General features: G+C 41.4%; 1 protein-coding gene across 5 annotated transcripts in view; it reads right to left on the bottom strand.

The window, feature by feature from the left end:
- TJAP1 (tight junction associated protein 1) overlaps nucleotides 1–23,891 on the bottom strand; it is a 56,027-nt gene that overhangs the window by 18,272 nt on the left and 13,864 nt on the right. For 4 of the 5 annotated variants that reach the window (XM_020811803.3, XM_020811805.3, XM_020811804.3 and 1 more), the window contains 2 exons: nucleotides 8,519–8,615; nucleotides 4,377–4,428 (listed from right to left, as the gene is read on the bottom strand). The gene's annotated coding sequence lies outside the window, so the exon portion shown is untranslated. The remainder of the gene's footprint in view (nucleotides 1–4,376; nucleotides 4,429–8,518; nucleotides 8,616–23,891) is intronic. The other variant, XM_072992017.2, reaches the window with a different exon arrangement.

A 23,891-nucleotide genomic window follows, 5' to 3' on the forward strand; every position in this document is an offset into this window, starting at 1 on the left:
TAGGCTCTTTAGGAAAGGCTGTTTCCAATATGGAAACTGAAAACGTTACAGGCAATAGTGACAGGCTAGGCAGAAGCTATTGATCTTATGCTGTCACTACCAAGAAGAACTACATGGGAGAGAGCAGTAGACATTAACCATGCACACAGGCTGCAGGAGCTGTGCATTTGTGCTACTTAAAACCAAACTGCTCCCAAGTGTGACAGGGTACAAAAACAGCCTAAGAAAGCACTTCTGCTGCCACTCTCTAGCTTGAAGGCTAAGCAAACGTTAAAGGCACTTCTAGAATAACAGAAATAGACTCTGCTAAAAGCTGCTGTTTAACACTATTGCATCAGGCTGAGTTAGCTGAAAATTTATAAACTGCCTTTCATCCAATAGACAGTAGAGCAGTGAAGAATAACTATAATAAAAATGATATAAATACAAAAATATAATAGAAACAATATACAATATAACTCTTCTTTAAGACAGCAAGAACATGTTAGGATAAACTTGAACTAAAGGTAAAGGTTCCCCTTTGCATTTAGTCCAGTCGTGTCTGACTCTAGAGGGCAGTGCTCATCTTCATTTCCAAGCCGTAGAGCCAGCGTTTTGTCCTTAAACAGTTTCTGTGGTCACATGGCCAGCGCAACTAGACACAGAATGCTGTTATCTTTTCCCATCATGGTGGTATCTATTTATCTACTCACATTTTTACATGCTTTCGAACTGCTAGGTTGGCAGGAGCTGGGACAAGCGACGGGAGCTCACTCCATTGTGTAGATTTGATCTTACGACTGCTGGACTTCCGACCTTGCAGCACAGAGGCTTCTGTGGTTTAACTCGCAGCACCACCATGTCCCTGAACTTGAACTACATAGGTTTATTTTTTTTCAAGGTAAGACCTACATCTCCACTAGCCTGCTCCAGATTCCAGGATTATAAACATCAGAGTCAGCATAGTTTATAACAGGAAATTAGCCAAAATTGATGAGATGTTTATGAAGCTACAACAAGGCTTCCACTTTTTGCTCTGTACAGAGGAAAGCAGCCCAGGGCAGTGCAAAAGCTGATGCCAGCCTATACTGTAAACATTTTGGTGATCAGAAGAGTGTCCAGATACCTCTGGAAATCAGACAGGCTTCGCACAAGCTTGGCCATGAAGGCCTCTGTACAACATGCAAGGAAGCAGATATCAAGGTGTAATTGAGCATTTTGGTCTTCATTGGCCCTTGCAAAGTGCATAACTGATGTCACCTATTAAAAGCATGTCTAACTGTAACCATAAGAATAATGATGTAATTCTGTAATGTTATTCTGTGCAGTCTTACCAGTGAGACATCACCTGTCTTCTTTATAGATAACAAATTAAAGTTGATCTTCCTGGTGCTGTAAACTATACAGTGGTGCCTCGCTTTATGATTGCCCCGCATTATGACAAAACTGCATTACAACAATCTTTTTGTGATCGCAATTGTGATCGCAAAACGATGGTCTAAATGGGGTTTTTTCGCTTTGCGATGTTCGGTTCCCTGCTTCGGGAACCGCTTCTTCGCAAAACAACGATTTTAAAACAGCTGATTGGCGGTTTCAAAATGGCTGCCCACTGTTTTCTGGGATGGATTCCTCACAAGACAGGCAGCGAAAACGGCTGCCCTATGGAGGATCTTCGCTGGACGGTGAGTTTTGACCCCATTGGAACCCATTGAAGGGGTTTCAATGCGTTTCTATGGGTTTTTTTTTCGCTTTACGATGTTTTTGCTTAATGGCGATTTTCCTGGAATGGATTATCGCCGTTAAGCGAGGCAGCACTGTACAATCTTTGGCTTCCGTTCCTAAATGCAACAGCGGAAATACTGTGGATCATATGTAGTAGGATCAAGTACTGCTACCACTACTACTGGTATCTAGAGCAAACAGCATGTCAGGTGCTGCAAAACAGTGGCTGTCAATGTTCAGAACAAAAGTCAATCAGGACAGAAGGAGCAAAAAAGGAGAAATTATGCTAAATGAACAGTAAGAAATAGCAGAAAGTACAAACAAGGTCAGAGCATAAAAATCCAGGAAACATCTTGCTGGATGGAGCTGTACCTGTATTTTAAGCAAGCAGATTCTTGTCTATTTCCTCCTGTACAAGGAATGAATTTCCTTGAGTCAACACGTAATAAAAACCACTACTGGCTATGGGCTTTGCAGCCTCACTCATTAGAACAGGCTGGGTCTTGAGGGCTGCAAACCTGAACACAGTTCTCTGAGAACTTATATTCTGTGAAATGCATGAACTCTCATAAAACAAATAGCAATTTGAGTCAGGCAACTATGATCCTTTTGTACTTAAACTGCCTGGAATTGTCCCATCACTTCCACTGTTCTATATAAAATATTACTGTACTAACCAAGATATAGCTATAGCATTGGAACTCAAAAGTAAGGCACTTAAAATACCAAGGATCTTGCTGCCACAATAACATTTAGAGAATGTTGGTGTGTACAGCAAACAAAGTTGCACTTACCAACAGGCTTTGAGAGACACCTAACAGCAGATAAGAGTACAGTGGGGTCTCTACTTAAGAACGTCTCTACTTAAGAACAATCCAACTTAAGAACAGCTCCATTTGCTAAATTTTGCTTCTACTTGAGAACAGAAATCCAAGATAAGAACAGGAAAAAAAACCTTTCCTGCTCTTTTTTTAACCTTAGGTCATCTTAGGTTAAAAAAAAATTCTCCCCCTAGTGGCAGAGTACATATTAACCAGCTTTGCATTAGTTCCTATGGGAACTAATGCTTCAATGTACGAACGCACCTCTACATAACAAAAAAACAGCCAGAACGGATTAATTGGTTTTCAGTCCATTCCTATGGGAAATTTTGCTTCAACTTAAGAACGTTTCAACTTAAGAACACCATTCCAAAATGGATTAAGTTCTTAAGTAGAGGTTCCACTGTAGTTTCTATGGACGGAAAAGAGCAGATACGGATTAAATGGTTTTCAATGCATTCCTATGGGAAATGCAGATTCAACATAAGAACTTTTCAACTTGAGAACCACCTTCCAATACGGATTAAGTTCTTAAGTAGAGACCCCACTGTAGTAGAAGAAGGTACCTGCTTTTCTTCTGTCTCACAACTAGCATTCAATAGATTTCTTCTTTATTTAAAGGACAAAAAGAAAATCAAGTGCACCATCAAGCATTCCATGTTCATCTTGCACTTAAAACAAAGGTGGGGTGAATGTGGCAGGGACAAGGGTTATTTTTTAGAACAGCTGGCTGCTTCAGGGCTGCACTCCCAGGTGCATATGGCCAAAGCAGAACAGGGCAAGACCAAAATACCTAATTAGCTAATGTTCTCCTTTTGAAATAGATTATTGTATCTCAGCAGTAATGGAAACTAAATGTAAGTGATGGTTGCTAAAATATATAAAATATGTAGTTCATAAAAACAAGTAAATACATGGAAATATGTATGTAGTATATGCATTTTATAGAGGTACATAATATACGTAGAAATGATAAATAAAAGCAATAATCATATGCAATTTTAAAGACTTATTTTCACATTGCTAAACATTATTGCTTACATAAAATTAATTTTACAGTGGATTTACATTCCCAGTCTCAAACCTAGGTGTACATGCTAATCCATGATAAGGGATTTTTACTATTATTTTCAATCTGTGAAAATAAAAATTATTTCTACAACTAATTCATTAAACAATAATTTGTAAAACAGAATACATTTATTAATTTCTACCTTTATTTAAGTATTTATTCAAAATGACTTTAAAAAGGCAACATCAGACAAGGAAAACGCTTGGTCCTCTAATAGTTTTTCAGACTTAAGCCTCTTATAGAACAATGAACTCTTAAGCTCTTAAACAATAAAATACTTAATCCTCTACAATAACCAATCAAGGTTTAAGGAAACATTGGAGAAATGCCAGGAAGAAGGTAGTAGGAACTAAAATCTTTCTCTTCAATTGATGCTGATAAAAAGCCTTGTAGTTAACCATAATGTTCCTCTTCAGATTTAGCAGTCTGGCACTAATTTGCAGAAGAAAACCACATTTCAAAAACAATTTTTCTGGTGAGAATTTGAGACAGCAAAAATAAAGGGTTTGAGGGCCAGAAGTAGCCATAAACAGAACTTTGTCTGCATTAAATCGGATCAGAAAGCAAGTGAGGTGAAAGACTGTCAAGACTGCACTAGGCTAGATAAAGAAAGAATCTGAGCTTGCATAAGCAAGTTTCATCTATTCACCTTCTTGTCATAGAAGACTAGAGAAGGCCTTAGCTTCTCTTATTGATGGGCTATATGTGGAGAAGTGCAGCAATCAGGACGTAAAGAACTACTAGACAAGCTGTATCTGTAACAGGCAGGTTGGCATACTTACCAGACTGGGTTACCATTTGAAGCCTCATGAAGATGGCACTCAGTCTGATGACCTGAAAAGCGAAGAAAACAGTTCACAATGGAGACCAGCCCCCCCCCTCTTCCTTTTGTTTTCATCCACCTCCAAGCATTCATGACAATACAGGCGCTAAAACACAGCTGGCTTACATCACTTCATCCAGTGCTAGGAATACTCAAAGCAACAAAGTCTAAAGTTCCCTTCTCTTCAGTTCAAATACAAATTTTCATCAGAGTACACAGCACCTGTTAGAAGCTGAAAGAAAACTTGCTTTGTTTTTTTTTAGATACAAAAAGGATCCTTTTTGTATCTAAATACTGTACAGACTATATTTTTATGACAAACTGAATGTGATATAACTGAAGAGTGAGGCCTCAATATCTTGCATTCTATGACAAGGAGACAAGAAAAATTTCTAGCTGACTTTTGAGGGGTCCATCATAATAAGTTAATCAGTATTCCACACTAGCCATGCATGCACTGTTTTATAGAGAAACTGAGTTTTCAAGTCTGATGTCTCCCCAGCCTAGCACAATTCAATCCTTAAAAGAAAACGGGTATTTCTGAAGCCAGAATCTTCCCCTCTCCCCAGGCAATCCCCGCAAGTTTCTGGTTGCCTTTTGAAGATATGGAGTGCTTAGAACTGCCATGCTTTATCAGCTCAGTGTAAAACTTTACTCATAAAATTCACCTCTAGTTCATATTCCTGATACATATATATCCTGAACGATCATAGATTGGATTGAAAAAATAATAATGACAAAAACCCAGGATTCAAAGATACTTATGGTTTTCCAGATGTTGATGGGCTATGTGAGGGTTCGTTTGTAAGGGCTGTTTTCTCCCCCATAAACGGACGAGGCATTGACGGTAAATCAAAAGGTTCTGTATTTAGTTCCACATTAACATCAACTGGGTTTCCCCCTACAAAGGGGTTCAGGGATTCTTGTAACACATGACTGGGCTTCAATGGTGTCCACAAACTATTTACAAAGGGGTTCGTAGTCTCTGGATTCCAGGGGCCTGTTGTAGGCGGCACAGGTCCCAGTCCAGGGTCCAAAGCTTCTTCCAAGGAAATTAAGGGTAGTGTCTCTTCGTCACCGCTCCAGCCATCCCAGGAGGATCCCTCTCCTCCATCTGTACCCCAAGGACCGGGTAACCCCCCAGCTTCCTCAGCTCGGAGATATGCCATTGTTTCTTTCTTTCAAGTTCTCTGGCGATGGCTTCTCTTTCTTCCCGGAGTTTCCTCCTCCACTCCTTAGCTTCCGTTTCCCCCCAATAAGAAGGTCGGGGTTTCAATCCTAGCTGCCGGCGTTTCTCCGCTTCCTCATGAGGAACCCGGACCTATTCCCACTTATGGGTCCAGGGGTCCTCCATCCACACCCATTCCCAACCGCCCGGAATGTCCCTCGGTCTTCCCCTTATATCCCCTACCCCTGCTTCAATCTCCTCCCCTCTATTTCCCGCCCGAACTCGCCCCGGTTCCCGGGTGATTCTTAACTCTTTCATGACCTCCTCCAAGTCATGGGTGTCTACCCCCTTATTTAGGGTAAGGGATCCGATGCTTTCCTTTCCCCAATCAGGGGTCTCCACACCTTTCTCTTCCCGTCGTGGTGGGGATGGCGGGGGGGATGTCTGTGTGTGATGGGTGCTCTTCGGGAGCGACGGCATTCCTATCATGGCCTCCATCTTGGGGGCCTCACAGGCTACAACTCCCATCAGGCCTAACTAACACAGCCAGCACTGAGAAATCATGGAAGCTGTATTCTGACATTTGGGATACCACAAGTTGCCCACATTTGTCTAAACATAACTTTCCAACATGACTATGTATACTCCCATTTACATTAAAGTGCAATACTGGCTACTTTTAACTTCACAGCTGTAGCGTACTATATTGTGTAAGGTTTGCTTCTAAATTTGATGGAGAAGAGGGGAACCTTTCATACCGGTGATAGCCCTTTGTCGTCATAACAGAAAGCCTACATGACTTTTGTACCATGGAACTTTGGCATGAGCTGTCAAAAAAGCAATCTTACTCTGTAGAGACATCGGGACAATTACAACGAAGACTCCAAGTAAGGTTGGAGCATAGTGAAGAGAAAGGCACAACAATGGATCTCAGGAAAGAATTCTGGTTATTTAATTCCAATCTTCTGAAATGCTTTGCTGGCCTTCCTCTATTTTTCCCACTATCATTTATGCATCCTTCAAAATAGATCTTATATTTTCTGTGTGCATGTCTTTAAAAAGCGCCAAAAACAAAGTTAATGGAACAGGAAATAAGCATGGTTTGTGCTGGGCTGGAGAGCTGCTTAAACAAGTCTGAGATGCCCTGGTATTGGCGTTGCCCCAACAAGCTTGTTGGCCCCTTTCCTTTCTTCGGGCCTCAACTAGCACAGAATAAACAAGCACACAATAGTATAGCTATTCTGCTCCTAGTCTGCAAAGAGGTTACTAAATTTATATTTTTCTAAAAGAATGGGAAATGTCCCAGAATTCAGACAGATTCAGAACAGTTCCTACTAACGCAATGGAAAAAGTAACTCATAGGCAGGGCTGTACAACTCCATGCAAGTACAACTCCATGCAAGTACCAAAAAATTGTAACAGTCATAATCAGATGTAGAATTCAACATACTGGGAACCTTCTTCTGTATTTAAAAGGAGCAAGTTCTTAGCTCTTACATATGGCAAGATAAGAATTAAAACAACTGTCACACTCAAAACATTTCCTGATTTGCAGGGCCCTTGTTCCTTCATAGAGCTACTGGTCTTAACTGTAATGGTTAATCCCTGGAAACTACTGTATGGGAATCCAATATACAGTACTCTTGACAGCCCCTTCCTGTTACCACAGTTCAAAGCTCTGCAGGATCCAAAAATGACTTGAACAGTTTACATCTTCACTTCTAAAAGTTTTCACTCTCTAGTGACCAGAATTCTGTTGCAGTGTTGCATGTGTGGTCTATCCAATGGCACACAGCACTCTTGGACTTGCAAACCTCATGGACAGAAACAATGTGACCACTTTACATACCCTAGTTACCTTTAGCTCATAACATGCGCTGGATCACGGAGAAAGCCAGAGAGTTCCAGAAAAAAATCTACTACTGCTTCATTGACTACACAAAAGCCTTTGACTGTGTGGACTACAGCAAACTATGGCAAGTTGTTAAAGACCACCTTATCCAATTTCCTGAGAAAACTATATGTGGGACAGGAAGGAACAGTTAGAACTGGATATGAAACAACTGACTGATTCAAAATTGGGAAAGGAGTATGACAAGGCTGTATACAGTGGTGCCTCGCTTAACGGGTGCCCCGTTTAATGACGAATCCGCATAGCGTTGTGGATTTTGCCATCGCTGCCGCTGAGGAAGCCTTTGGGAGCCTCAGGATGGAGAGGGGGAGCATTTAATATCTGAAATTCACCACCAGACCGGCACCAGTGGTCCTGACCCTACTTATGTGGTATAAAGATATGCCAGGAGGATTTCAGCCAGAGGGTGTGGTGTTGGTTTTTTGTTTTTTGCCTCTCATGTACATCTTCATCTTTTTCGTCAGAGGCCCCTTCAACAGACACTCCCACCTTCTGAAATTAGATGGAAGAGGGGTCTTTCTGGCAGCGGCACCCCAAAAATCTCCCCAAGGAGTTTCACCTGGCTTCTTATGTCATCTCCGCTCTTGGCAAATGCCTTTTTATTTTTCCAGATACTTCAAAATGCTGAGTTGTTTCAGCTGACTTTCCAATCAATGCTTATATCTGCCTTGCAATGTTGTATCCCTTCCTTTGCTGAAACCTCTTATAAACTAAGCAAGCTACACCTCAAGTACAGTATAGAAGTCCACATCTCTGTGCAAATAATCCTCAGATGTTTCCTATAATCTCTAGGATTCTCAGTTGCATTAACTATGCACCCCCAAACATCCCCCAAGTCCATGACAAACATTTGTTCCTGTTTTACACCTATTTTTTACTGCTTCTATTTCTCTCCAGATACATTTTTCCTGATCTGCTCCTTCCCTTACCCTCACCAAATTTTCAGAGTATCACTGAAAGACCCTGCAAACATTAATGACATCCCTGAGGAGGACTAACATAAAACAAGAGATTTACAGACCTCAAGTGGTGTCCTGTCCAAACATGGTTTTCCTCCTGACTCTGAGTTTGCATTCTCCGGACCACATCCAATAGCATCCGGCCAGCGACTCCTGAAACTTGAGAAAGGAAACTTTGTGTGAGTTACCTATCAGTTTCACTCACAGAAACACACAATGAAAACAACAGTCATATGCAAGAGCACAATTAGCTCTGAACCCTAACTAGAAAACTGGTTTCTATGCTCACATGAATGGAATAATCAAGCCGCTATTCTAAAAGGTCTCTGAAACTATCTTCCTAAAGATCAAGGGATTAGGGACAGACCCAGAGATCTGGTAGCACAAATCAGGGGCAGGAAAATTAGACTATCTTGTGCAGACAGTTTTTCTTGGATCAGCTGAACTTCACAGATTTTGAAGATATGTCATTTAATCTGTTACCTCAGTTAGTTATGGACAAAGCTCAAATGTTACCAGTTACAAATAGCTACCTACCTATAAACAACTCCTTTCCCCAATTACATATGTTTAATTACAATATGGTATGGCTGTAATGTAAAGGAGGATAACTATTCTCACCATGATGTAACTGCAACTTTTCAGTTATAGTAAAGGGATGTTTTCTCACTAAACTGTACAGAAGTATCACATGATTCAACTGCTGACAAGTCCTTGTGCTCTGTTATTGATCTTCCAGTAAAAACAAGGCAGACGGGAAGAGAGTACATTCTATACCACACGCCTCCAATTTGCAACATTCATTTTAAAAGGTAACCGTAAGTAACTATTTGCTAACAATTATTTTTGAACATGGAAAAGTAAAATGTCTAGGCATATACAGGTACTGTAGTACTCTGAAGTAGGCTAGTTTTCCTCAGAAGTCAGCAGTGTCTCTTATGTAACTAGGAGCACTGGTGACATATGATCTGACAATAAAGTCCATACACCTAAACACCCTGATAGTTGGTATCAATAATTGATACACTGGCCAAAACCTATCATCAGTATAGGCTAAACAGTACTGTATAACTTTTAGCAGAACTTTTGCTGCAAGTTACGAAACTAATGCAGATTTTACCTACTGCACACTAAATCCTGAGCCCACAATAAAATGTATATGCCGATTTGTAACTTGTAGAATATTCACTGGCAAAAGTTACTGCTGCTATTTATGCTACATCAGCAATAGAATTTTGACCAATGGGCCTTCCATGACAGTCTGATTTGTGCATTTCAGATAGGAGGTAGAAGGTGCTTAGTTGAAGCCCTTATAGCATATCAGTTTGGGTCTGATCATGTACATCTCTGAATAATTGTTTCATTTGTTCTTCTAGCTCCTTTGGTATTTGCCAGTTGAGTCTGTGCCTGAGGGCATGTAAAGTATTATGCTGGATAACTGTCCCAGTCTCTCATACATAGTCCAATTTGCCCATAACACCAACTTTTCCTCCTCCTTTATCTGCCTCTTTGACTACAATATAATTGTTTTTGAGACTGTGTCCAGGACATCCAAATCTTTCTGGTATAATTCCTCTGTATATTCTTGCCATCTCCTCTTGATGTCTTCTGCTTCTGTTAGGTCCCTACCATTTTTGTCCTTTATCATGTCCATCTTTGCACAAAAGGTTCCTCTAATATCTCCAATTTTCCTGAACAGATCTCTGGTTTTCCCCTCTCTATTATTTTCCTCTATTTCTTTGTTCATTTAAGAAGGCCCTCTTGTCTCTCCTTGCTATTCTTTGGAAGTCTGCATTCAATTTTCTGTAACTTTCCCTATCTCCCTTGCATTTTGTTTCCCTTCTCCTCTCTGCTATTTCTAAGGCCTTGTTGGACAGCCACTTTGCTTTCTTGCATTTCCTTTTCTTTGGGATGGTTTTTGTTGCTGCCTCCTGTACAATGTTACGAGCCTCTATCCAAAGTTCTTCAGTCACTCTCTCCACCAAATCGAGTTCCTTAAATCTGTTTGCTGTATCTGCTTTCTTTTTCCTTCAGAGAAGCACATTTTGTATCATTGAAGATTTTTCTTGTTGTGAAAAATTCTTGCCTATGTTCAGTGCAGTTGGCTGGCTCTATATATCTGGTTCAAAGTCAGATATATTTCTTGAGCTTTTCCTGCTTGTTCTTCAGAATCCTGTTGCAGTGCTTCAGTAATTTTTGCAGCTATTTTTAGTGTTTCATAATCTTATTATAGTATTGTGTTCTGGTTCGTGCACCATCAGTGCACAGTCATCACTTATTTGCAATGTTACTTTGTCCAAGTTTTTATGCCCAAACATAAATAAAATATTAACTACAAATTTGACTTTGTTATTTATCTCAGTGATTATTAGAAGAAAACAGTGAACTACTCAGAAAGGCTGCTTGATCTTACTGAAATATTAAATTTCTCCATTCTGATTGAGAGTCAAGGATTAGACTGGTTCTGTTTTGAAACAACTTGATTTATTTCATAAAATCCATATATCAATCATGTTAATTTCAACATATTACCTTCTTCCCTAAGTTCAGGCAGCACTATTTTGAAGACAGAATCTCTTTCTAATCGCTAAACTAAAGCCATGTGTTTCATGCAAATTACCAGCTACAAGGGAGGACTTCTTTAAAGGGATCAGACTGGCCATTAAGAACTGAGCCCAAAAGGACAGGTCTTTAATCTCATTTACTCTGGCAGAGCTATCTCTTAGTGGAACCCTTAGGGAATTTGGCAACTAAGCTTGACATCTAGAATGGTGTGGTGTAGAAAACATTCAAATAAATTCACTACCCTGCAGGTAGACAAATATTTTCAGAATTGTCCACACTTTTCTGCTCAAAAGACCTCTCATTTCCAATTTGTATAGGCTTCTGTTCTACAGCCACAACGCCCGTTACTCCCAAAGGCATGTTATTTTCATGAGAGGATTGCTGTCTTACATTTGCTCAGTCCCTTTCATACTAAAGTCTTCTGTAAACATTATCAGCCACAGACTACCACTGCTCCAAAAGCCACTCAGCTATTTCCAGAGCACAAACAGATTCATGAAACTGCTGCAGAGCTGTGGAAAGAAAGCTGGTTGCAACAGAAGGCTAAATATTTGGGCAATCAAGTTTAAAAGAAGCAAAGGTATCACTGTTGTTCTTAAAAAGAGCTTACCCAATTGAATTATGATCATTTCAGAGAGCAGCATCTCAATTTCCTCCCATTTACAATACCCAAAGCTTGCCTACCAAACAAAATGTTCGTCAATTTTTTGTCTGCTTAGGCCCCTAAATTTCAATGGATCTTGGTTAAGAAGCATTGCATTTTGGCCACTACTTACTAAGAGCAGTCTACCAACAGACAACTCACAAGCAAGGAAGAAAGAAAAGAGGAATGCAGGTAACGTGTTAAGCAGGTACTTCACAGACTCAAAACTAGGTCAGAAAATGCAAATGCCAAGATGCAAGAAATATATTCATACTATGTTCTGTTTCTCATATTTAATAGGTGTAAGCGTATTCCTCTGTAACATTTTGTTGAAGTATCAAAACTAGAAACCATACTTCCTAACTTTTTCTGGGGCCGGTTAAAAGGATAGTTGTGAAAGACCCAGACATTTTGAGTAAAATACAAGCAAATAACATTGCAGGTTGTTGTATCTTTCTTTCCTGATTTTTTAAAATAAAAAGTAGTCCTTAAGGCTGTATTTGGGAGTGGAAAATAGGCAAAGGCTCAACTCTTTCCCTGAGCAGCAATATGGCAGGAGAAGCAGTTGCCTTCTTGCCTGTGAGGTTACAGGATAGATGGGGGAGGCTCATGGTCCTTATAGCATTTTCCATGATTGCTCTTCAGTCTTAAAGACAGTTCAAAGCATACACGACTACATGTAACATAATAGCTTAGTCCTTCATTACCAGACTGCAACCTATGTCGCCCATGCAGTGAAATTTATCGTCCATATTCCTATTCCTCCAGAAGAGGGAGCTTTAACTCTAGACAGGAAATAATACTCATTACAGAGAACCTCACTTAAGGGAGGCGGGAAAAACCACCAACTTTTCATTACTGATAATTCCGTTTAAAACAAGATGCTGTCCTGCAATTTCGCTACACAGTCAAACGCCACAAGCAAGTTAGAGGTGGGAAGGTACAGAACATGCAGGTGTCACATTCTACTTATTGGCACAACAGGTCAGAACGAGTTAGAAGATGCATTACAATGGGAAAAAAACCCTGGCTATTCAGCCTGGCAAGTCTTGTCCAAAAGCCTTACCACCACACAATCAGACCACTCCTTCAAGCATTATCTGAGGGACATCCCACATACACCTCTGGAAAGTATATGACACAGTTCTGAAAAACATCTAAGTACTCCTTGCATCATATGTCATTATAATTCTTCATCAAATTTTGTGTCCTCCATTAACCCTTACCACTGAAAACATAAGAATATAAGAAGCCCCCTGCTGGATCAGGCCAAGGACCCATCTAGTCCAGCATTCTCTATCTCACAGTAGCCCCACCAGATGCCTCTGGGAGCACACAAGACAACTAGATACCTGTCTCCTGATACCCCTCCCCTGCATCTGGCATTTTGAAGAACCTTCCTTTTAAGCCTTGAGATTATACATCCCCATCATGGCTTGTAACCTGCGATGGACTTTTCCTCCAGAAATCTGTCCAATCCCTTTTTAAAGGCATATAGGCCAGATACCATCACCACATGCTGCGGCAAGGAGTTCCACAGACTAACAGCATGATGTGTAAATAAGTATTTTCTTTTGTCTGTTCTCACTCTCCCAACACTCAATTGGATGATTGCTTGAGAGGGGGAAAAGCTTTATTCTATCCACTTTACCCATCCCCTTCATAATTTTATACTTTTCAATCATGTCCCACCCCCTCAGGCGCCTTTTCACTAGACCAGTGGAGGCAAACCTTTTTCAGCTGGAGTGACCAAAATGTGGGGGTGGGGAAGAAACCAGTGGCTGCCGTGCCACCTGGAAGACCAGAACCGGAACAGGAAGTGGCAGTTTCAGGGTGAATCATGGGGATGTACAGGAAATTAAAGGGGGAATCATGGGGACAGATAGGAAGTTAAAGGGGGAATCATGGGGACGGACAGGAAGTTAAAAGACCAAGAATAGGAATAGAAAGGGGGAACCCCAGCTGCAGCCACTTCAAAAGGTTTGTTTCCGCAAGGGTGGGTGGGTGGCCCGCTCACTCGCATCCCAGAAGAAAGGGCTTCGTGTGCCAGATGTGGCACGCATGCCATAGGTTCACCATCACTGCTCTAGACTAAAGAGCCCCAAACGCTGCAGCCTTTCCTCATAAGGGAGGTGTCCCAGCCCAGTAATCAAAAACCCATACATTGCACCATGAGAACTGGTTGGTCCCAGGAGTACTATGTGAATTTTATTATACCAGTACTGCATATTACCATATGCACAGGGATTTGGTAATAGGATGATATAGCACTTTGGACTTCTTTTGGGAAAGCCACATATGTTTAAAATATACAGGCAAAGCATAGCCCTAAATATGATGTTGCGCTGTAACTCTCAGCATTTCTCACCTTTGATTATGCTGGCTACAACAACTGGGAAACACAGTTTGATGATATCTGAAGGACAAGCTTTGGGTTTCCCTGATGTACTTCCCTGATGTTTCCCTATGGGATGGGTTCTAGGCATCGCTGGGAAAAGCACCAACTTTGGTGCAAAAAAATGTCCCCAACAAAGACAACACCTTCCATTCCTTAATGTATTAATCATCTGCACTTAGATATAGTATTAACTACAGTCCTTAAGTGCAAGAATACATGTGAAAATACTCCAGTATAAATCAACTATTTCAAAGAAAGGCAATTAATCCTCCAAATAGCCCAGGGTACAGGGGCTGATTCAAGACATTTCTACTCTACAGAATGTCAAGAATCAGAACAAACTAAACAATTTCTGTGAGGAACAGAATCAGAAGTACCTCCTCAGATAACACATAACTAAAAGTGCTCTCTAGATGTATACTGATTTCATACAGTTTCCACAGATTACAGTTTGATAACATAGCATCTAGTCTGTCATCAGGCACCCAGCCAACTGCATGCAGAGTGCATAGGAATAAACCAACTTCACCTGACCTCTATGGAATAAAATAAAGTACAAGTTAGTCTTTGAAGGAAAGGAGCAATTTTATTGTATTGTACATATTTGGGCACTGTTCCTGTTGCTGAAATATGTCCGTAGAATGACTGTCTCTTCCTGTTGAGCTACTCAGTCAACATAGATGCAGCTTCTTGGTTCCTTAACATGAATCTCAACTCCTCTGTATTCTGAACCTTAAACAGCAGCATGTCTGCAAACACAGCCCAGACTCCACCTACTTGCATGCCTGCAGGCCACTAGGTGTGGCCAGGAATGGCACAAGCTACTCACTAAACACACCTTTGATGTGGAGCTGAAAGCACGTATCCTCAGGGCATGAACAGCACGCCGCCTGCCGCCATGCTGACTCTACACACAGGAATGCAGGCTGAAACCACAGGCCAAGAAAGGCAAACACACTACATTCCACGCAAGGCAGAGAACAAAAACAAGCAGCCAAGCCCACGTGTCCTCCACATTGCCTTCAAACATGCCCGCTACAGACCCTTCACCAGTGCCTCATCCATGAACTCAGAAAAGAGAACACTAGAGCCACCAACATGTTCAATGAAGCAAAAGAAATACTGTAGAACATGGAGGGGAACTGACAGGAAGTAATGCAATCCTCCCTCAGAGACTCAAAAATACAAAAGTTAACTAGGTAGCAACTTAATATTTTGAGCCAACAGTTGTATGAAATATGAAGGATACTGCCCTCTTTTGCCAAAACGTTGGCCTGCATCTTGTAAAAATTAACTTCAACAGAAGCAAAATGAGGTTTCAATATTTAAATTATGAAGATACGTAAAGCCATTGAACTGGCTTCTTTAATCAAAGCATTCAACATTTCCTCCTTCTTCTTCCATTGTAGGTGCTAAGCCCCCTTGGATATATAGAGATGAACCACAAAAACTGTGGTTCATGGCTAACTGCTAATCATGAAATGCCATGAATTTCTGGAAAAATGAACAGGGCCATGGTTCATTTTTCCAGTTCATGCCGGGGGGGGGGCTACCTGCTCCTACTTCCTCCACCACCGCTATGCTCACCCGCCCCTTCCCACTGCCCCATCACCTCCCTACCTGCTCCTGTTGCCTCCTTCTTTTCCTCTGCTGCCACCACCACCATCCTCAGAGGCAGCAGGCCCAGCTCCTTGCAGGGAGACCAGGCCTACTGCATCTGCACATGCACTCACCTATCACCCAGGGAGTAGGCACATGTGCAGAGGCAGCAGGTCCAGCTTCCCTGCAAGGAGCCAGGCTTGCTGTCTCTGAGGATGGTGGCAGCAGTAGAACCAGGCAAGGAGGCAACGGGGGGGGGGGGGGAGTGGGAAGGGGGTGGGCAGACATCCATTTTGCTGAAGCAAACAAAGCGCCAAGAGGGAAAAAGTTCAACACTTTGTTTCGCTTTGGCAAAATGGGATCACCAAACTGGATTGCGAACCAAATCATGAGCCAACATATTCAGCAGATTTTCTGGTTCATGGTTCAGTTTGTGCTTATCTCTAACACACGTCATTTTTTTGCAACTCTGCCTGTCATCTCTTAGGACAAATACACTACACCAAAGGCAGTAAAGATTGGATTTCTCCTCTGCTAAACCCTGTGCCATACCACTCTGACAAAGGCCCCAAATCAAGGTAAATGTCTCAAATACCTGGCAAATTCCATGTAAGGGACCGTTCCTCAAAATCAGCCCATATTAGACGGACAAAAAAAAGTACAGTCAAGTGGTCCATGTGCAAAATTCAAAAACAGGGTAGGACCACTGAAATCTCTCAAAAAGGCAGGTTTTCAACTCTTTCAAGACTCTTCATCAACTTAATCACTCTGGAGCTTAAGGTATAGGAGGGGAGGAAACAGAAGAGTCCAAAACTATCCTGGTTCTACATCACTGGGAATCACAGACATCAAGTGTATTGTATCTTGAAGTTGTCTAGATGAAGTGTCATCCTATTTTAATACTCCTTATTAGCAAACACAACCATAGGTTCTGGGAGTCTGAGACCTCTGCTCCAGTGTATACAGCTATTCTGAACAGAGCAGTTTGAATTTTAGTTCTAGGTTATCATGGACATGTTATGGTTTAGCCTCAATTGCCCACTTCAGAAGTGATATATATCCACTGCTTCGCTGTAACCATTGATGCAGAGATGTGAGGACAACCAGTATGAGGGCAAAGCTATTTACACTGCTATGAATGATCTCATACAGCAGCAAAAGGAGTGGACAGTATAACTTTATAGGTAAAGGTTCCCCTTGACATTTAGTCCAGTCGTGTCCGACTCTAGGGGGCGGTGCTCATCCCCGTCTTCAAGCTGTAGAGCCAGCGTTTGTCCGAAGACAGTTACCGTGGTCACGTGGCCAGCGTGACTAGACACAGAATGCTGTTACCTTCCCACCGTGGTGGTACCTATTTATCTACTCACGTTTACATGCTTTTGAGCTGCAAGGTTGGCAGGAGCTGGGACAAGCGAGGGGAGCTCTTATGTCTGCTGGTCTTCTGACCTTGCAGCACAGAGGCTTCTGCGGTTGAACCTGCAGCGCCACCACATCCCATGGAACTGGCAACTTTATAGTTCCATTTTAAAAAGTTCAGCAACTTTTGCTTCGAATAAGCACAACATATTGCACTAATAATATACAATGAAAAGGACTTCACTAAAACACAAGAGTCCTTACTTCATAAAGAGTTTAACTGTTCCATATATTTAAGTATGCCTTCCCCTTGTCTCATCTTTTGCTTTTAGGCTTGCTGATCTGGAGTTGAAAATAAATCCCATTCTCACTCTTATTCTCCGAAATCCCTGTAGGCACATCCAGGACTGACACAGAGTGGTTATACCTAGGAAACTCCTGTCCCATGTAATGAGCTTTATATGCAAAAAACTAAACAACAATGCCAATACCTCAGTGAAAGCAAGCTGGACTTTGGCTTACTGCACACAAACTGCTCACATTTGTTGCATTTTATACCGTGAAAACATCTTAATATTTGGCTTCACATGAAAGTTCAAGGGGCAGAGAGAGAGAGAGAGCACAAATACACTTGAAAAGTTGCTTGTGGTTTTTTATTCCAATTTTAATTAACAATGAAAGAAAAGCAATTGTCACAAAGCTGGAACTGGGCAAAAAAAGAAGAGACACAATCTTACTTGTATTAAGGCTGAAAACATAAGCTTGAAGACAGACTACAAGGTAGTCACAATCACACAATCCAAACAAGGAAGATGCAACATAAGTCCAATTTTCCAGCATTACACTGAAGTTTTTTTCTTAGTCTCCAGGAATAAGCCCTTGAAGAAAAATTATCTTTGGCTCCATAGAAAGAAGAAGCCCTTCTACTAGCAACCCACCTATCTCCAACTGCTCCCAAATTCTCTGAATCCCAGCACCGCTGTCTGGGGAGCCTGCAATTCTCAAAGCACTGAGATTTTCAAGAACACAGCACATGGGCAAAAGAGGTGTCTCTCCCACTTATCCGCTCCCGCCCACATTACTCCTTGTATGTATCTGAGGGCATAGCCTTCATTCTGCCAGTGGTGGGCGGGCAGAACAGGGGAATGGGGCCCTTTTTAATTGTAATGTTGCAATCTGCTAGTCTGGCCAGGCAGCCTGTTCCTGCCTGCTTGTATTAAATACCTTACAACTGATTACACCCCCATGGGGCATGATTAGCAGTCTCCAGAGAACAAAGTCTACTTTCATAAGAATAAGAAGAAACACGTACTGCTAACTTACTATATGCAGCTGGGCATCATCCCTCTCTTTTCCCTCCCTTGCTACCATCACCCTCAAACTTTAGAAACCTCTAAAATGTTTATATATAATAACTAGAAACAGAAAACTATTATGACTATGAATTATCTACAATTTTAAAAGACAGTCATTGTAATTGCATAAATTCAGAAGCTGCTGGATAAAATGTTTTTTATTATTTCTTTCACTTTTATGTTGTCTTTCTCCTGGGGAAAGACCCAAAATAGCTCACAAATTATTTAAAAAAACAAGGCAGGTAACAAAATAATAAGATTATTAGATTAAAAAAACAGAGAGAGCATACTACAGCTTGGGTGAAGTCACTGAGAAGTCTGTGTCTGTGAGGGTGGCAGAACCAGAAAAGGGCCTCCTCTGAAGATCCTAAGAGCTAGGGATCCTTATACTGTATGGGAAAATACAATCCTTTAGACAGCCAGGACCAAACCTTTATAGGGCTTTACAGTTAATAACCAGCACACTGAACTGGACCCAGAAACGAATTGATAGGCAATGAAGTTGTCCTATCAGCAGAGTTATATGCTCCGTGTAATCAACACTGATCAGTAGTCTGGCTGCAGCATTTTGGACCAGCAAGTTTTTGGACACACTTCAAAGGCAGCCCCAAGTAAAGAATACTACTGTAATCCAAGCAAGATGTAACTAATGCATGTGTCTCAGTATTCAAATCAAACATTTCCAGGAACAGGAGCATTTGGTGCACCAGCAAACACGCTCCTGGATGCTACCGAAACCTGGACATCCATGTTCAGGGATGAGTCCAGGAGTACATCCAAGCTGCAAACCTGAGTTTTCACAGGAAGTATAAACCCCATCCAGCACAATTAGTTCATTATTCCCTCATCTGCCTTTTAACAAGCCAGGAGCACTCTTTCTTGGCCAGGAGCTTCAATGTCTTCTTATCCAGTCCAATACTAACATCAGACCCAGGTTCAGAACAAAAATGGCTTCTTTAGAGTTAGATAGAAATGAATGGAGTTAGATGTCATCGGCATACTGATGGCACAACTCCATATAGCCTTCCCAACAGTTTCATATATATCTCAAATAGTATGAGGGACAGAAGAGAAACCTGAGGGACCCCACATGCCAACCTTCCAAGCTCACCCCTCCATGAAGGATTGAAGCCACTGTAAAATAGTGCATCCAAGTTCCAAACCAGAAAGATGTGAGATCAGAGCAGTCCAGCAAAGAACCAATAGGGAGACATTCAGTTCCTGGCACAGATAATCCACCAAGGCAATCAAAGCTGTCCCTTGTCCCATAACCCAGCCTACAGCCAGACTGAAATCTAGGCGATCCATTTCCTCCAAGACACCTTAGAGCTAAGAAGCCATCACAAGCTCCAACACACTGCTCAGAAATAGAACATTGTTATTGGATACTTGCCAATAATTGTCCAATGGGATTTAAGACAGATTTTTTAGCAGTGGTCTTACTACTGCCTTCTCCAGGCATGTCAGAACTCTTTAAAATAGATGGATGATAATTCTTTTAGCCAAAACATTTATCTCTTTATAGAAAGAAAGCTAAAACTGTACAACTGGACTCTTCTTTTCTGAAGGAGTAAGTGGCAGTACTTTTAACAACAACAGCAAACACCCAGCAGGAGGAGAGAGAGTGCTAAGAATCACAAGCCATGCTTTGTATGCCAGAAAATTATAAACATAGTAAGCAGCTTGGTTGACTCATTGGGTTAACCTGGGGGCAGGTAGCAGGCAACCTGTGGAATCTTGCTGTATTACTGCTTACTGCTTTTGTTATTCTTTCTTTTTAAAGTTACTAACCCGTATCGTTGTTTAGGAACAAAAAGGGGGAGGGGTGAATTTATGTCAAAAACATATCTCTAATCTTCCCCTCAAAAAAACTCCAAAGCATAAATAATCAAGGGCTATTTTGTCCAATCGTCTGCTGAAAGACCCTGTGCAAACCAGCATCTGCAAATCATTACCCAAATGTGTCAAAAAAGAGGACCCAAACTACAGAAAACTGCCCGCAAATAGGTAGAGATGAATGAATGAAGTCCACTCCCATACAAAAAAGGTGATCTTTCTGCAATGTTAGAAAGAGCACTCTGTCCACAGTTTATAGATACTCTTTTACAATTCTGCTTTTCAGCAGGCAACGGGTGTGTTCACACAACACATGAAGTCAAGGATCCACAGTAAGCCTGGCTTGTTGTGTATGAAATGCATGCTTGTACATGTTGCTTGATCACTCCCATTTGCAGCAGGAAAAACTAAATAAACCACAGAACTTCAGGAGCAAAACCTCTATGGTTGCAAAAGTTTTTGAAACTGATCAGTATGCTTCCCTTTCTCCTGTCCTAGAATCAACATATCTAAGTACAGTATTTAAGCTCTTTTAAATAAAAGGATACAGGTCTTCTGATTTTAGAAAGATTAGTCCACACACATACAAAGGCCTCTTCCAAAGGGCTTCCTTTCAACTATGAACATCTGTTTATCTGTTTCAAGGCTAGAGAATCACAGTGATGGTGCAGAAATCATGCAGAAAATGTTGCATTCCTATGCAACCAAATGTACTTCAGGAAAAATTCCTCTCCTGCACCAAATATCACAGCCAGCTAAACCAAGTGACAAAAGAGCAACAAGGCTTCCATTCACCGGCCACAGGCTGGCAGCACAACCACTTTATTCCTGAAGGTTTTATGGAAATTTCATCAAGGTGTGTAATGAATAGAGTACTGGACATGAACAGCTTTGATTTCCAAATTTCAACACAGCCACAAAACTCTTTGGGTTGTCTTGAGCTCTCTGTAGAGCTTCCTTCAAGGGGCTACTTTAAGGACAAGATGACATAACTCCATGTATGAATTCTTCAACTCCATGAAGCACAACAGAGTGCAAATTTGACAAATTTAATTATTTGCCAATGAACACAATGAAGACAGATTTCTCAGTAAAAACCTGGGGATGATACAACGCTCAGCTTTGTGACTCCTGTTCATACCAACCTGAGTTGTTATACCTACAAAAAAGATCTTTGAATAGGGTTCAAAACTTACTATTTATTTATTTGATTTTTATACCACCTATCTGGCAGCCAAGGCCACTCTGGGCGGTTTACAACAACTAAACAACAACACTAACATAATGACAGGGAGCTTGACAACATCCATTAAAATACAAAAGGTACAAAACAAACTGGAATAAAAATACACAGTAGAACATAATACAGTGGTGCCTTGAATTACGACGTTAATTCGTTCCAGTGAAATCGCTGTAGAACGAAAACGTCGTAATGCAAAAATAAAAAGCCAATTAAAACGCATTGAAACCCCTTCAATGCGTTCCAATGGGCTGGAAACTGTCCAACGAAGATCCTCCATAGGGTAGCCATTTTCGGTGCCTGTGCAGCAAGGAATCCGTCCCAGTAAACAGCGGGAAGCCATTTTATTTACCCAGCGGCCATTTTGAAACCGCCGATCAGCTGTCCGAAAACCGTCGTTTTGCGAAGAATTGGTTCCTGAAGCAGGGAACCTATCATCGCAAAGCAAAAAAACCCTATTCAGACCATCGTTTTGCGATCGCAACTGCGATCGCAAAAAGATCATCGTAATGCAGTTTCGTCATAATGCGAGGCAATCATAAAGCGGGGAACAACTGTATATAAAGTGAGAAGCATGGTGGTAGGTTAGATGTTAAGTTATTGGAGGCACTATTGCATCAAGGTGTTTTTTGATTCTAGAAAGCGTATCTAAATAGCCAGGTTTTTAATAGTCTTTAAAAGGTTCGCAATGAAGGGGCCAGGCAAATTTCGGGTGGGAGACTGCTCCATAATTGTGGAGCTACTGCCAAGAAGGCTCAATTTCTGGTGGTTGTTTTTTGAACCTCTTTCAGAGTTCTGCCCTGCCTGAATGCACTTTAAGATGCTTAGATAATATGCACTTTAAGATGCTTAGATAATAAAACAGTGTCAGGCACCCATGGAAGGATGTTCCACAGTACTGTACCAGAACACAAACAAGGTCCTGTTTTTGTGGAGTCTAATATGGCCTGTGAATACAGAAGAACTTGAAACAGAAGCTTCTCAGTTAATCTCAAATTGCAGAGACACTGAAGAAGGAAGAATAACTTCCTCAGATAAATGGGAAGAATAACTTACGCCAATACCTCAAAGCTAACCCACAGTACAGATCATGAGGAAGAAGCATAAAAGCAAAAGGAAGGTTCAGTAATTATATTGTAATGTCTTCAACATTTGGTATAAAGACTCTTTCCCAGTACAGTGGTACCTCACAAGACGACAATCCCGCTAAATGATGAATCCGCATAACAATGACTTTTTGCGATCGCTATAGCGATTCGCAAAACAGTCATTCCAATGGGGGATTTTTGCTGGACGTTGATTAGGCCCATGCTTCGCCTAATGCTGGACGTTGATTAGGCCCATGCTTCGTTTGTTCGCAAAATGACTTTTACAGCTGATCGTCGGCTTCGCAAAATGGCTACCCTATGTTTTCAGGACCCATGCTTCGCAGAACAGCCATTTTGACAGCTGATCGGTGCTCGCAAAATGGCTTCCCTATGGGCAATCTTTATTGGAAGACGAGGTATTTTCCCCATTGGAATGCATTAAACTGGGTTTCAATGGATTCCAATGGGGAAATGGATTCTGCATGACGACGATTTCACTATACAGCGATTTCAATGGGATGGATTATCGTCATCATGCGGGGCACCGCTGTATCTGGAAACAATTACAATCTTACACTTCAAGAAGGATGTTAACAAATTGGAACAAGTTCAGAGGAGGGCAACAAGGATGATCAGGGGGTTGGAAACAAAGCTTTATAAGGAAGGCTGAAAGAATTGGGCATGTTTAGCCTTCAGAAAAGTATTTTGAGGGAAGATACGATTGTTGTTGTTTAGTTGTTAACTCATAACGCAATTGCCATTATTTGGTGTCTCTAGGAGTTAGTAGTTTCATTCTGAAAACTGGAAAGACAATATGTTGTAGTAGTTGTTGTTGTTTAGTTGTTAAGTCGTGTCCAACTCTTCATGACCCCATGGACCAGAGCATGCCAGGCCCTCCTGTCTTCCAATGCCTCCCGGAGTTGGGTCAAATTCATGCTGGTAGCTTCGATGACACTGGCCAGCTATTTTCACCCCCTTCTCCTCTTGCCTTCATACTTTCCCAACATCAGGGTCTTTTCCAGGCAGTCTTCTCTTCTCATGAGATGTCCAAAGTATTGGAGCCTCAGCTTCAGGATCTGTCCTTCCAGTGAGCACTCAGGGTTGATTTCCTTCAAAATGGATAGGTTTGTTGTCTTTGCAGACCAGGGGACTCTCAAGAGTCTCATGCAGCACCACAATTCAAAGGCATCAATTCTTTGGCGGTCAGCCTTCTTTATGGTCCAGCTCTCACTTCCATACAACGCTACTGGAAAAACCAGAGCTTTGACTATGCAGACCTTTGTCAGCAAGGTGATGTCTCTGCTTTTTAAGATGCTGGTGATATGATAGCACTTTTAAAATATTTGAAAGGCTGT

Source organism: Pogona vitticeps, chromosome 1, assembly GCF_051106095.1.
Source record: "Pogona vitticeps strain Pit_001003342236 chromosome 1, PviZW2.1, whole genome shotgun sequence".
NCBI classification, from domain to species: domain Eukaryota; kingdom Metazoa; phylum Chordata; class Lepidosauria; order Squamata; family Agamidae; genus Pogona; species Pogona vitticeps.